Here is a 13,324-nt window from a genome sequence, read left to right on the forward strand (position 1 = left end):
CTTACTCTACCCCGAATAGGCCAAAGTCTACGAAGCTGATAACAGGCGGAAAAGGTTTCAATCTAGCTCGCCGGGAAATATTTCTGTCTTCTCTGGGAGTAGTTTTACGTGGTCTACCGGCTCTAGGGCGGTCTTCAACTGACCCTGTCTGTCGGTATCTCTGCACAAGCCTGAAAATCACAGTGTGGTTAACACCAAATTGGACCGCTATTCTACGACAATTTAGACCTGTATTTGCCATACCTTCAACTTGCCAGCGTTTTGCAATACTCAGTTTTCGTCTTGCAATCTTTAACGTTAGATATCAATTGCTAATTCAAGTGCGAAATGCACATGCTAAAATCATTTATGTTTAGTCAAAAACAGTAACGCGAAAAACACACAAGACAGGTTGTTAAAACTGGTTTTGAACAATCAAAATATAATCGATTGACATTTTACCTGTATCCAAAAGTTACCTATTGTTTACAGGTTTAATATATAGTATTTCTTTTATACAAAAAATAATTAAGAAAATAATTATTTCGAAATTAAATTGGGTGGTGCTTAACTTATGGCGGAGTGTAGATGAGGTTCGGAATATATTTTTCGTTAGCATGCCATTTTGGGGAATTTTCTGCGACTGTCATACAAGTGAAAGGTTTGACTAGCCATAAAACCAGGCCCAATCAACCATTTTTTACATAAGAAAATGCCTGCACCAATTCGGAATATAACAGTTGTTATTCATTTGTTTGATTTTGCAGTTAGATTAAGAACTTTTCGTTTCAATACTTCCTAGGGGTCGTTTTTTTTTTTTTTTTTATTAGCATTTTCTTGAATCTTTTGATTAACTCATTTATTAGATAATTGTTTTCTTGCTAAATTTTACTAATTTTAATATACATTTTTGTCTCCTTTTTTACCCCTTTTCTCCTTTCTCCTGCCCCTTCTCTCCCTTCTCCCGCTCCTCTCTCCCATGCTCCCAATACCCTTGCCAGGCCCTCATTAATATACAGTTTTGTAAATCATTTTCGCCATCAATGATAATCGTTGCCATAAATGTTAATTTGGCATGCCATACTTTATAGAAATGCGGACGTGAAAGAAAGCACCTTTCTTAAAAGCGTCAATGAAGATGAATCCGGGATGAATCGCCTAGTTTGTACAATCCAGGGCGACGACCTCGTAATTCATAAAACAAAATACATGCTTTTCAAGGTAAAGATGTACTAAAATTAAAGAATATTTATGCAAAATGTGTTCCTGTTAAGAAACCACCATTCCTCGGAGATTACATTCTAGATAAACAAAGTTTTGCAGTTTTTACGCTACAAAAGACATGTTCATGCTTTGACATGATTAACGTCTTTGTGACAGGGTTCTTAATTTTGAAATTTAGTTAACAAAAAAAGGAACTGTTTTAGTATGAACAATCTATCGAAAAAATTCATTCACATTCCTAAATGTCTTTGAAGTTTGTCACAGCTCCTGATTTTAATCAACATTCGACAGTCTGCTAAATCCTCTCCGGTCTGCAGTTCGTTTAACATTTCGATGATTTAATGAAAAGTACGAGTAGATCCGAGTAGGACGATTTTTTTTAACTGTTTTTTTAAATGTTTGACTTTGAGTGTACCTATGTCACACTTAAATATTTGAACTGCATCAACATATATATGCAATGAATTGCTGGTCTATATCATCGTGGACCGTAGGTACGCTCATAGTTTAATATACAAAAAAAGGTAGATGTACGGAAAATGCCATTTTCTGACTTTTCGCGAATTTTGATGTACTTTCGGAAACAGAGTTCGAATAATATCATTAATTTTCTGGTTATGGGAGTTGTCCTCCGGATAGCATTTTGTCCAGTGGATAGCTGGACAATCCTTAACCAGTTTTTGAACAACACAACTTAACCTCTGGATAGCAATCCACTAGATAAACATTTATCCAATGGACATGCTTATCCAGTGGATAACTTTATCCAGCCTTTTGAACAACCGGTTGAAGGTTCCGTTGTAAAAGGTGTTTCCAGTAGCCATTCCAACTACTACGAGTAAGACTAAGTTTAGAAAGTTCAATGAGTATATATAGAATATCAAATTGTTACGTAAGGGGCGACATAAAAAAAAATCGAGGAAGAATGAAAAAAACTTAATTCAAATACTCTGGGGTGGGGCGGGGTGAAAATTACTGCAAGTGTTAATTGCAATCGATTTTATTCTGATCCTCATTGGTCAATAGGTTATTGAAAAGGGAGGGGGTAGGTGGGTAAGGGAAAAAAATATGAACAGAAGTTTGTTTTACCCTACATTGAACTTTTGATGTCGTCCCTTATTAAAGCTGTTTTCAGTACAGACAACTTTTGTGTGCAAATTTGAATATTTTTTTTTCAGTACACACAACTTTTGTGTGCAAGTTTGACTATTTTTATTTTTTAGTACACACAACTTTTGTGTGCAAGTTTGAATATTTTAATAAGTGTGTACCACAATATTTTTTTTACTAGGAATGATGTCAATACACATAACGTAACGGTCAGACACTATGAGTAAGTTAAAAAAAATCCCCACGAGTTTGCACCAAATTGTTCCTTTATACTAGAGATGACACCAATATTCTTTTAACCACAGCAAACAATGAACAAAACCCATACCGCAAAGCAACTTATACAATGCATTGACTCTATAAATGTATGGTATAATTCAAGCAAGAAAAAGTAAAAAAAAGTTTAATTTTATTTCAGAGATCGACAATACAGCTGGAAAATATGCAACTTGGTTGATCGTAGTTACGGTAGATAGTTTTCCCTAATTTGAGGATTTGAAGAGGTTGAAGACTTAAAACAAATAGCCAATTTTATGATGAAGATGTTGAAGACTTGAAACAAATAGCCAATTTTATGATGAAGATGTTGAAGACTTGAAACAAATAGCCAATTTTATGATGAAGATGTTGAAGACTTGAAACAAATAGCCAATTTTATGAGTCCTGTCATTCTGTATAACGTGGTTTTTCATAATTTGGGATTTGGAGAGTCTTAAAACTTCAACACAAAGAGCCAATTTTATGAAAAAAATACTTCTGTGTTTACGTCATACATAATAAAATTGTTTGGCTAGTTAAACGTCTTATTTAGAAAATCATAACACGCTTACTTGTAAGTACGAACTCCGACTTAATAGTTCAATAATATGCTCCCTTGTGCGAGAGTATAACGCTCTATACACATGAAACCATCGAAAGAATGGATCAACATATAATTTATTGCTAGTTCACACGTTTCCGTTATTTAGCATTCCATGACGTTCTGTTCATGCCTAGATTTCCCGCATTGAACGTCATGTTAAGACTTGTTTTCCGATGTTCATAGGTTCAAATATCTAATAGTTAGTTTCTAAATACAAAAAAAAAGATATCGTATGATTGCCTATGATACAACTCTCCACAAGAGTCCAAACGACACAGAAATTAACAACTATGTGTCGCCATACGGCCTTCAACAATGAGCCAATGCCACATAACATAATAAAAAGGCCCCGAAATGACTAATGCCACACATTACGATCGAGAAAAGTATCGGCATGCATAAGTGAACGAAAAACAAATATGTACTGCATCAATAAAACGGCAAGCACTAAATTACAATCTCTTGACTATGGAATGCGCAGACCTACATGTACATAACACGGCGCATATTAATCGTTTTCCCCTTCGGAATTTAACCTAAAAGTATAGTTCTTAAGTCAACTATACTTGTTCACCTCAGAAGTTAAGAAAACCTTTTAATAGACTTATTAAGAAGGGATATAGTTACGATACTGTTGTCAGGTCATGAAAGATTGCATATTTTGGCGTTAATACTGTTTATAGGGTCTATGCATCGGAACTAAACACATTTATTTAAAAACTAGTTTTTGGCATGACGCGGTTATGTTCTTCTCATGTATGTTATGATGGTACGATACTAAACCCCTAACGGGAAGGATTGTGTCTGATGTTCATATGATGAAGACATACTCTTTCAATCAGTTTAATTGAAGTCTGGGACTGTCATGTCAGCTAACTGCTAGTAGTCTGTTGTTATTTATGTATTATTGTCATTTTGTTTCTTTTCTTTGGTTACATCTTCTGACATCAGAATTGGACTTCTCTCGAACTGAATTTTAATGTTCGTTTTGTTATGCGTTTACTTTTCTACATTGGCTAGAGATATTATAGAGGAGAGTTGGTCTCATAAACATGTTTAACCCCTCCGCATTTTTGCGCTTGTCCCAATTCGGGAGCCTGTAGCCTTTGTTAGTCTTGTATTATTATTAATTTTAGTTTCTTTTGTACAATTTGGAGTTTATTATGGCGTTCATTATCACTGAGCTAGAATATATATTTGTTTAGGACGCCTCCGGGTGTGGAACTTTCTCGCTGCATTGAAGACCTGTTGGTGACCATCTGCTGTTGTCTATTCTATGGTCGGGTTGTTGTCTCTTTGACACATTCCCGATTTCCATTTTCAATTTTATTATGTATAAAATTGTGAGTCCACTCGTAAAAGGAAAAAAAACTTGCCATGTGCGTATTGTCCAGTGGAAAATATACGTCATGTTTGTTCAGGATAAGACAAATTAACAGTTTTTATTATACAATAGGTCCTGCATTATATTGCAGTTTTAACAGTGTGTTCTTAGATTGAGATGTTCCACCAATATGACTATGTTAAGGTTCAGGGAAGGTTTAGAACTCAACATGTTTAACCCCGCTTTATTTGTCCTTCCCTGTCCCAAGTCAAGAGACTTGTACCCGTTGGTAATCATCGGTTCATGCGTCATATTTATGTTTTTAAAAATTGTATTGTATAAATTAGGCCGTTAGTTAATATCCATTCAACTGATTCACATTTTTAATGGTGGCGCTCTTTAAGTTTTAGTTCTCTCTCTCACCGTTGAATGTGGAAGTCGGACAGTGATGTAAAATTGTTTTTATATTTGTCAATTGATCTCTGGTGGATTGTTGTCAACGTTTAAGGTCATACTAAATCTCCAAATTTGTATATGCTCAAACAGACGAGACTGCTAATTCATACATTCAAAAACAAAATCACTCGGCGAGATTTTACTGCAGGCCGTATTAAGACCAAACATTACGTTATATATATTTAAATCTCCTCAGTGTTTCTGAAGATACTAAGCCAAAATTTTTAGTATTTCATGGTACATGTACCTATTGCCTGTTGGTGACCTTCTGCTGTTGTTTTTCCTATGGTCGGGTTGTTGTCTCGGACACATTCCCCATTTCCATTTTCAATTTAACATCCGTTAGCTGAGTGCACAGACTGAAGTATCATGCCTTTTTTTTTTTTACTGATCATTGATTTCATATTGATAGTTCTTTATATACAGCTTTACTACAAGTATCATATAAACGTAACGTAACATAATCCAAGAAAAAAAAGATTTGAACGTCACTAAGGTGGCAGAAACCAGTTATTTTACAATGCATCTTTAGAATTTCATGGATTTATGATTTTATTTTCTTGAAAATTCATTCAAGCTTATATACAAATAAAATGTATGGTTTCAAGGAACCAAGATGTGTGCGTGCTTAATATGTAAATATATAGAAAACCTTTAAATGTGGGTGTCTGTCCAGCATGGAGATTTAAAAAATTATAAATGCATTGTAAATAAGGCAAAAAATGTGATGCTCTGATACCAATCTATTGCTCACCTGCAGAATCCTGCTAAAAGCCGACAAGAATTTTAGGCAAAATTCAAGAGATAAAGGATATTTAGTGAATTAGAGCCTTGGTCGAACCTATCCTTACCATCAAAATCTCAAGATATTTTTGTTTACAAAAAAATGAATATTTTCACTACTTTGATTGGATGCCGTCAAGTGAGGAGACCACAATTTTGACATCTGATTGGACCCATGTGTGAAGGAAATCCCCAACCTGTGTATGCAACTACTTACTTGTGTAGTATACTAGCCTAGAATTTACATTCAATTATTTTTTTAGTCCACATGATGCAATTCTATACCTCAATGCTTTACTATAACAAAATTTCTGCGTGGGACACATGTTCTGGTACACCAAAACTGGTACCTGCTACCTAAACCGAAAATACATGAACACCTTTAATCATTCCATACACCAAACGGTGGTGGATCCAGGGAGGGGTGTTCCGGGGTTAGAACACCATTTTTTTGGACTTTCAAAGCATTTGAATGGAGACATGTGGTTGGAACCCCACCCCCTTTTGAAAAAGGCTGGATCCGCTATGAAAATGGCTGGATATCTTTTTTAAACGAACTCAACCAATGAACTACGATTTGAGACCAAGTTTATATGACATCTACCAGACAAACCTAGCTACCAAATAAAGTATCTATTGTTTATAGTATTTGAAAAAAAGACAAACACACAAAAACTTTACTTTTAAGTAATGAACCAAAAACTGAGGTCAAGGTCAGATGACAACTGTCAATTGGACATTTACATCATACAATCAATACATACCAAATATAGTAGAACTATTGCTTACAGTATCTGAGATGTGGACTTGAACACGAAAACTTGACCTTGTTCACTGTAATATTAAATGAGAATGAGGTCAGATGAAAACTGCCTGACACGCACTTAAACTTTGTAAGGTACACACATACTAAATATAGTTATCCTATTATCCATCATAAGAGAAATTAAGATTATAAAAAAACCTTAACGATTTTTTCAAGTAGTCCATGAACCATGAAAATGAGGTCAAGGACAATGTACGTATGACAGACGGAAACTTCATAACATTAGGCATCTACATACATGATATAAAAAGAATGAAGCATCCAGGTCTTCCACCTTCTAAAATATAAAGCTTTCTTTTCGGTAATAAGCTAACGCCGCCGCCACCTGATCACTATTCCTATGCTGAGCCGTCTCCTACAGAAGTCGAAGGCTTACCAAAAACCATTGTACTGGAACACCTTATTCTATTTTGGTTTTTGAAATCGTGTAAAAATAGGTTGAAACATAACCGATAACATGATAATGATTTGAGGCCAATTGGGGTTTAATAATGGACCAGTAATTCAATAAATATCCTGGTAGCCATCTTTAACAGTGCAGCAATAATTCACCAGCACCCCATAAGGAACATTTATAACATTTTTGTTTTTTCGCTGTGCTTCTTTGAAAGAACGCATACCTAGTATTGTTAATCGGGTCCTGTTATATAAAGTCCTCCTGCTGTCGGCCATCTTGGATTATGGATCGGCCTCAAAATAACGACACTTGGTCACCACCTTATAAGGAAAATTCTTGCCGTGCTTGGCTTCATTCAATTCTGTAGTTCTTATACATGAAGTTCTAAATGTAAAAATAGAACGACGACGACGAAGGACGCTAAGGCCAAAAAAAATATATGTCTTTTTCCTGCTTCCAAGAAAAATAAATCAGGGTCGGTAGGTCGGGATTTTTTTTATTTTTTATTTTTTTTATTTTTGCACTCCCTGTCAGATTTGCAGTCGGTCAAATGTCATGTTTCATTGTTTGGTTAGGGTCCTGTACCCCAAAAAGATTTAATCCCTTTAAAGAAGCTTTAATTGAATAATCCTCCCAGTGCTGACATTTTTTAAACCTTAATTGTAGCACATTTGTGCTGGGAGCGGTTAGCTCTACGTATCACCAGCCTAGGGTAGTATGAATATTCATGAGAATTATAAAGCAACGCGAGATACGAGATCACGTCATTGGTGCGATAATTATCTGAAAGAACTCTCAGCAAGCGGTAAACAAAACAAAAAAATGTTGAAAAGCTCTTAAGATGACGGACATATATCACTGGAACAAAGACGATATGAAAATTAGATATTAAGCGATTTGAATACTGAATTAGCTTAGATATTGTACAGAGACAGCAATTATTATTGGCATTCAAAAGACGATTTAAAAAAGGGGGGAGTTTCACACAACGAAATATGACTATGCATTTGAGGGCTACTCTTTTTGTTAATATGAAAATATACAGAAGAGCTATATTACACCAGCGACAGCAACTATGCGGATAAGGGGGGGGGGGGGTTTGCTCCAGTCCTGGTCAATCGTCCACATCCATTTGAAAAAAAAACTGTTCCCCTTATGCAGAAGATTTATTGGCTATATGTCTGATCTGTAGTCCAGTCCCTATGCTACAGTCATGCCTGGATGATTCCCTTTGTAGGCCACCAAATTTTCCTCACTGGAGGGGGGGGGGGAACCAACCTGTTCCCCCCTAAATCTGTTTTAGAGACACATATATACACTTGTATCTTTGTCTCAGAACAAACTTAATTTAAAACTAAACCTTAGCCTAACTCAGTAACTGATTAGACCAATAAATATGTCTAGAAAGGCTCTTTTAAAGACTACTACCTCTTATGATCCCACCATAAACATATGGCCAAAGGGGTTGGGGGCTAGTGTGCTTGTTTCATCTTGTGCACATGTACAGTTACATGCTTTGGTACATGTACATGTATGTATACAGACATCTGGCTGGTGTAAACCACACAGTCTGACACCCCATTCATATACATTTATTGTACATTTATTTTTGTATGTAAGGATCCATATGTATATTTAGCTGCCTACTCAAATTCTTTTATTGTTCTGATGTGCTTTCTTTTTCTTTAAATCTGATAAACACAAAGAGTGAAAACCCTCTGACACCTGTGAAGACAGGAAGTATCTTTATTAATAATTTAAATATACTTATATACATGCTCTTAAAAGGAAAATTTACAAATGATATGTTTTGTTCAAAGTAAGCTGATCACTTTTTGTTTTAGTTTTAAGTAAAAACTAGGAGTAAGGGAATTCTGACAATTTAAAAAAAAATCAATCTAATGTCAAATATATATATTAATTTCACTAGTCTACTTAACCATCATGACCATGTTAAAACAAAAAGGTAAAGTGCAAGGAGTACATGTATTTATTTTTCTGCATTTCTTGTTTCAGCAACTGCTGTACCTTTCCAGTTACTTATTATGTGTTGTGTATTTATTTACAATGGACTATAACACTTTTGAGTGACTGGACAGGTTGATTATTTTCATCTATAGGAAAAGATACTGGATGGATTGGTAATAGTTTAAGACAGCTGCAATTGAAGGTACACAAATTCAGGTGATCATGAGCCTTAAAAGTCATATAATTAGCCCAGGCTAGGGGTTATCAGACATCAGTTATATCAAAAGCCTAGGATAGTGGTCAATTATAAGTAATCACCAGTTATCAAAATCAATAATGGTCTAGGGTAGTCAATTATCTGAAATGATTAGGTAACAAAGCCATGTCACTAGCCTAGGGTAGTGCCCATTATTCAGGAATCACAAGTTTCAGTCATATCACTACTAGCCTAGGGAAGTGCCCAATTATCAGGAATCACCAGATGTGGGCAAAGTCATGTCACTAGCCTAGGTTAGTGGTCAATTATCTGGAGTGATCAGTCAGCAAAGTCATGTCACTAGCCTAAGGTAGTGGTCAATTATCTGGAGTGATCAGTCAACAAAGTCATTTCACTACCCTAGGGTAGTGGTCAATTATCTAGAGTGATCAGTCAACAAAACCATGTCATTAGCCTAGGGAAGTGGTCAATTATCTGGAGTGATCAGTCAACAAAGCCATGTCACTAGCCTAGGGAAGTGGTCAATTATCTGGAGTGATCAGTGAACAAAGTCATGTCACTACCTTAGGGTAGTGGTCAATTATCTAGAGTGATCAGTCAACAAAGCCTAGGGTAGTGGTCAACTATCTGGAGTGATCAGTACTAGTCCACAAAGTGATGTCACTAGCCTAGGGAAGTGGTCAATTATCTGGAGTGATCGGTCAACAAAGCCATGTCACTAGCCTAGGGTAGTGGTCAGTTATCTTGAATGATCAGTTAACATAGTCATGTCACTAGCCTAGGGAAGTGGTCAATTATCTGGAGTGATCAGTCAACAAAGTCATGTCACTAGCCTAAGGTTGTGGTCAATTATCTGGAGTGATCAGTCAACAAAGTCATGTCACTAGTCTAGGGTAGTGGTCAATTATCTGGAGTGATCAGTCAACAAAGCCATGTCACTAGTCTAGGGTAGTGGACAATTATCTGGAGCGATCAGTCAACAAAGCCTGGTCACTAGCCTAGGGAAGTGGTCAATTATCTGGAGTGATAAATCCACAAAGTCATGTCATAAGCCTAGGGTAGTTGTCAATTATTTAGAGTGATTATTCAGCAAAGTCATGTCACTAGCCTAGGGTAGTGGTCAATTATCTAGAGTGATCAGTAAACAAATCCATGTCACTAGCCTAGGGTATTTGTCAATTATCTGGAGTGATCAGTCAACAAAGCCATGTCACTTGCCTAGGGAAGTGGTCAATTATCTGGAGTGATCAGTCAACAAAGCTATGTTACTAGCCTAGGGAAGTGGTCAATTATCTGGAGTGATCAGTGAACAAAGTCGTGTCACTACCTTAGGGTGGTGGTCAATTATCTAGAGTGATCAGTCAACAAAGCCTAGGGTAGTGGTCAACTATCTGGAGTGATCAGTCAACAAAGTGATGTCACTCGCCTAGGGAAGTGGTCAATTATCAGGAGTGATCAGTCAACAAAGTCATGTCACAAGCCTAGGTAGGTGGTCAATCATCTGGAGTGATCAGTCAACAAAGTCATATCATAAGCCTAGGGTAGTTGTCAATTATTTAGAGTGATTATTCAGCAAAGTCATGTCACTAGCCTAGGGTAGTGGTCAATTATCTAGAGTGATCAGTAAACAAATCCATGTCACTAGCCTAGGGAAGTAGTCAATCATCTGGAGTGATCAGTCAACAAAATCATGTCACTCGCCTAGGGAAGTGGTCAATTATCAGGAGTGATCAGTCAACAAAGTCATGTCACTAGCCTAGGGTAGTGGTCAATTATCTGGAGTGATCAGTCAACAAAGTCATGTCATAAGCCTAGGGTAGTTGTCAATTATCTAGAGTGATTATTCAGCAAAGTCATGTCACTCGCCTAGGGAAGTGGTCAATTATCAGGAGTGATCAGTCAACAAAGTCATGTCACTAGCCTAGGGTAGTGGTCAATTATCTGGAGTGATCAGTCAACAAAGTCATGTCATAAGCCTTGGGTAGTTGTCAATTATCTAGAGTGATTATTCAGCAAAGTCATGTCACTCGCCTAGGGAAGTGGTCAATTATCAGGAGTGATCAGTCAACAAAGTCATGTCACAAGCCTAGGTAGGTGGTCAATCATCTGGAGTGATCAGTCAACAAAGTCATGTCATAAGCCTAGGGTAGTTGTCAATTATTTAGAGTGATTATTCAGCAAAGTCATGTCACTAGCCGAGGGTAGTGGTCAATTATCTAGAGTGATCAGTAAACAAATCCATGTCACTAGCCTAGGGTAGTTGTCAATTATCTGGAGTGATCAGTCAACAAAGCCATGTCACTTGCCTAGGGAAGTGGTCAATTATCTGGAGTGATCAGTCAACAAAGCTATGTTACTAGCCTAGGGAAGTGGTCAATTATCTGGAGTGATCAGTGAACAAAGTCATGTCACTACCTTAGGGTGGTGGTCAATTATCTAGAGTGATCAGTCAACAAAGCCTAGGGTAGTGGTCAACTATCTGGAGTGATCAGTCAACAAAGTGATGTCACTAGCCTAGGGAAGTGGTCAATTATTTGGAGTGATCAGTCAACAAAACCATGTCACTAGCCTAGGGAAGTGGTCAATTATCTGGAGTGATCAGTCCACAAAGTCATGTCACTACCTTAGGGTAGTGGTCAATTATCTGGAGTGATCAGTCAACAAAGCCATGTCACTAGCCAAGGGAAGTGGTCAATTATCTAGAGTGATCAGTCCACAAAGTCATGTCACTAGCCTAGGGAAGTGGTCAATTATCTGGAGTGATCAGTTAACAAAGTCATATCACTACCTTAGGGTAGTGGTTAATTATCAAGAGTGATCAGTCAACAAAGCATAGGGTAGTGGTCAACTATCTGGAGTGATCAGTCAACAAAGTGATGTCACTAGCATTGGATAGTGGTCAATTATCTTGAATGATCAGTTAACATAGTCATGCCACTAGGGAAGTGGTCAATTATCTAGAGTGATCAGTCAACAAAGCCATGTCACTAGCCTAGGGAAGTGGTCAATTATCTTGAGTGATCAGTCAACAAAGCCATGTCACTAGCCTAGGGAAGTGGTCAATTATCTGGAGTGATCAGTCAACAAAGCCATGTCACTAGCCTAGGGAAGTGGTCAATTTTCTTGAATGATCAGTCAACATAGTAGTTGTCAATTATCTGGAGTGATAAGTCAAGCAAGTCATGTCACTAGCCTAGGGTAGTGGTCAATTATCTAGAGTGATCAGTTAATAAATCCATGTCACTAGCATAAGCCTAGGGTAGTTGTCAATTATCTAGAGTGATTATTCAGCAAAGTCATGTCACTCGCCTAGGGAAGTGGTCAATTATCTGGAGTGATCAGTCAACAAAGCCATGTCACTAGCCACTTCCCTAGGCTTGTGACATGACTATGTTGACCGATCACTCCAGATAATTGACCACTACCCTAGGCTAGTGACATGAATTTGTTGACTGATCACTCAAGATAATTGACCACTTCCCTAGGCTAGTGACATGACTATGTTAACTGATCATTCAAGATAACTGACCACTACCCTAGGCTAGTGACATGACTTTGTTGACTGATCACTCTAGATAATTGACCACAACCCTAGGCTAGTGACATGACTTTGTTGACTGATCATTCAAGATAACTGAGCATTACCCTAGGCTAGTGACATGAATTTGTTGACTGATAACTCCAGATAATTGACCATTACCCTAGGCTAGTGACAAGACTTTGTTGACTGATCATTTCAGATAATTGACCACTATCCTAAGCTACTAGCTAGTGACATGGCTTTGTTTACTGGCCAGGTGATTCCTGATAATTGACCACTACCTTAGGCTAGTGTCATGACTTTGTTGACTTATCACTCCAGATAATTGACCACTTCCCCAGGCTAGTGACATGATTTTGTTGACTGATCACTCCAGATAGTTGACCACTACCCTAGGCTAGTGACATGAATTTGTTGACTGATCGCTCCAGATAATTGACCACTACCCTAGGCTAGTGACATGGCTTTGTTGACTGATCACTCCAGATAATTGACCACTACCCTAGGCTAGTGACATGACTATGTTAACTGATCATTCAAGATAACTGACCACTACCCTAGGCTAGTGACATGGCATTGTTGACCGATCACTCCAGATAATTGACCACTTCCCTAGGCTAGTGACATGACTATGTTA

At 37.3% G+C, this 13,324-nt stretch overlaps 1 long non-coding RNA gene across 1 annotated transcript; it reads left to right on the forward strand.

Moving 5' to 3' along the window:
* Positions 1-1,990: 1,990 nt before the first annotated feature.
* On the forward strand, positions 1,991-3,112 carry LOC134719770 (uncharacterized). The gene is made up of 2 exons (XR_010107695.1): positions 1,991-2,041; positions 2,732-3,112. It is a non-coding gene; the product is annotated as an uncharacterized LOC134719770 (long non-coding RNA).
* Positions 3,113-13,324: the final 10,212 nt, after the last annotated feature.

This window comes from Mytilus trossulus, chromosome 5 (assembly GCF_036588685.1).
Source record: "Mytilus trossulus isolate FHL-02 chromosome 5, PNRI_Mtr1.1.1.hap1, whole genome shotgun sequence".
Classification (NCBI taxonomy): Eukaryota; Metazoa; Mollusca; class Bivalvia; order Mytilida; family Mytilidae; genus Mytilus; species Mytilus trossulus.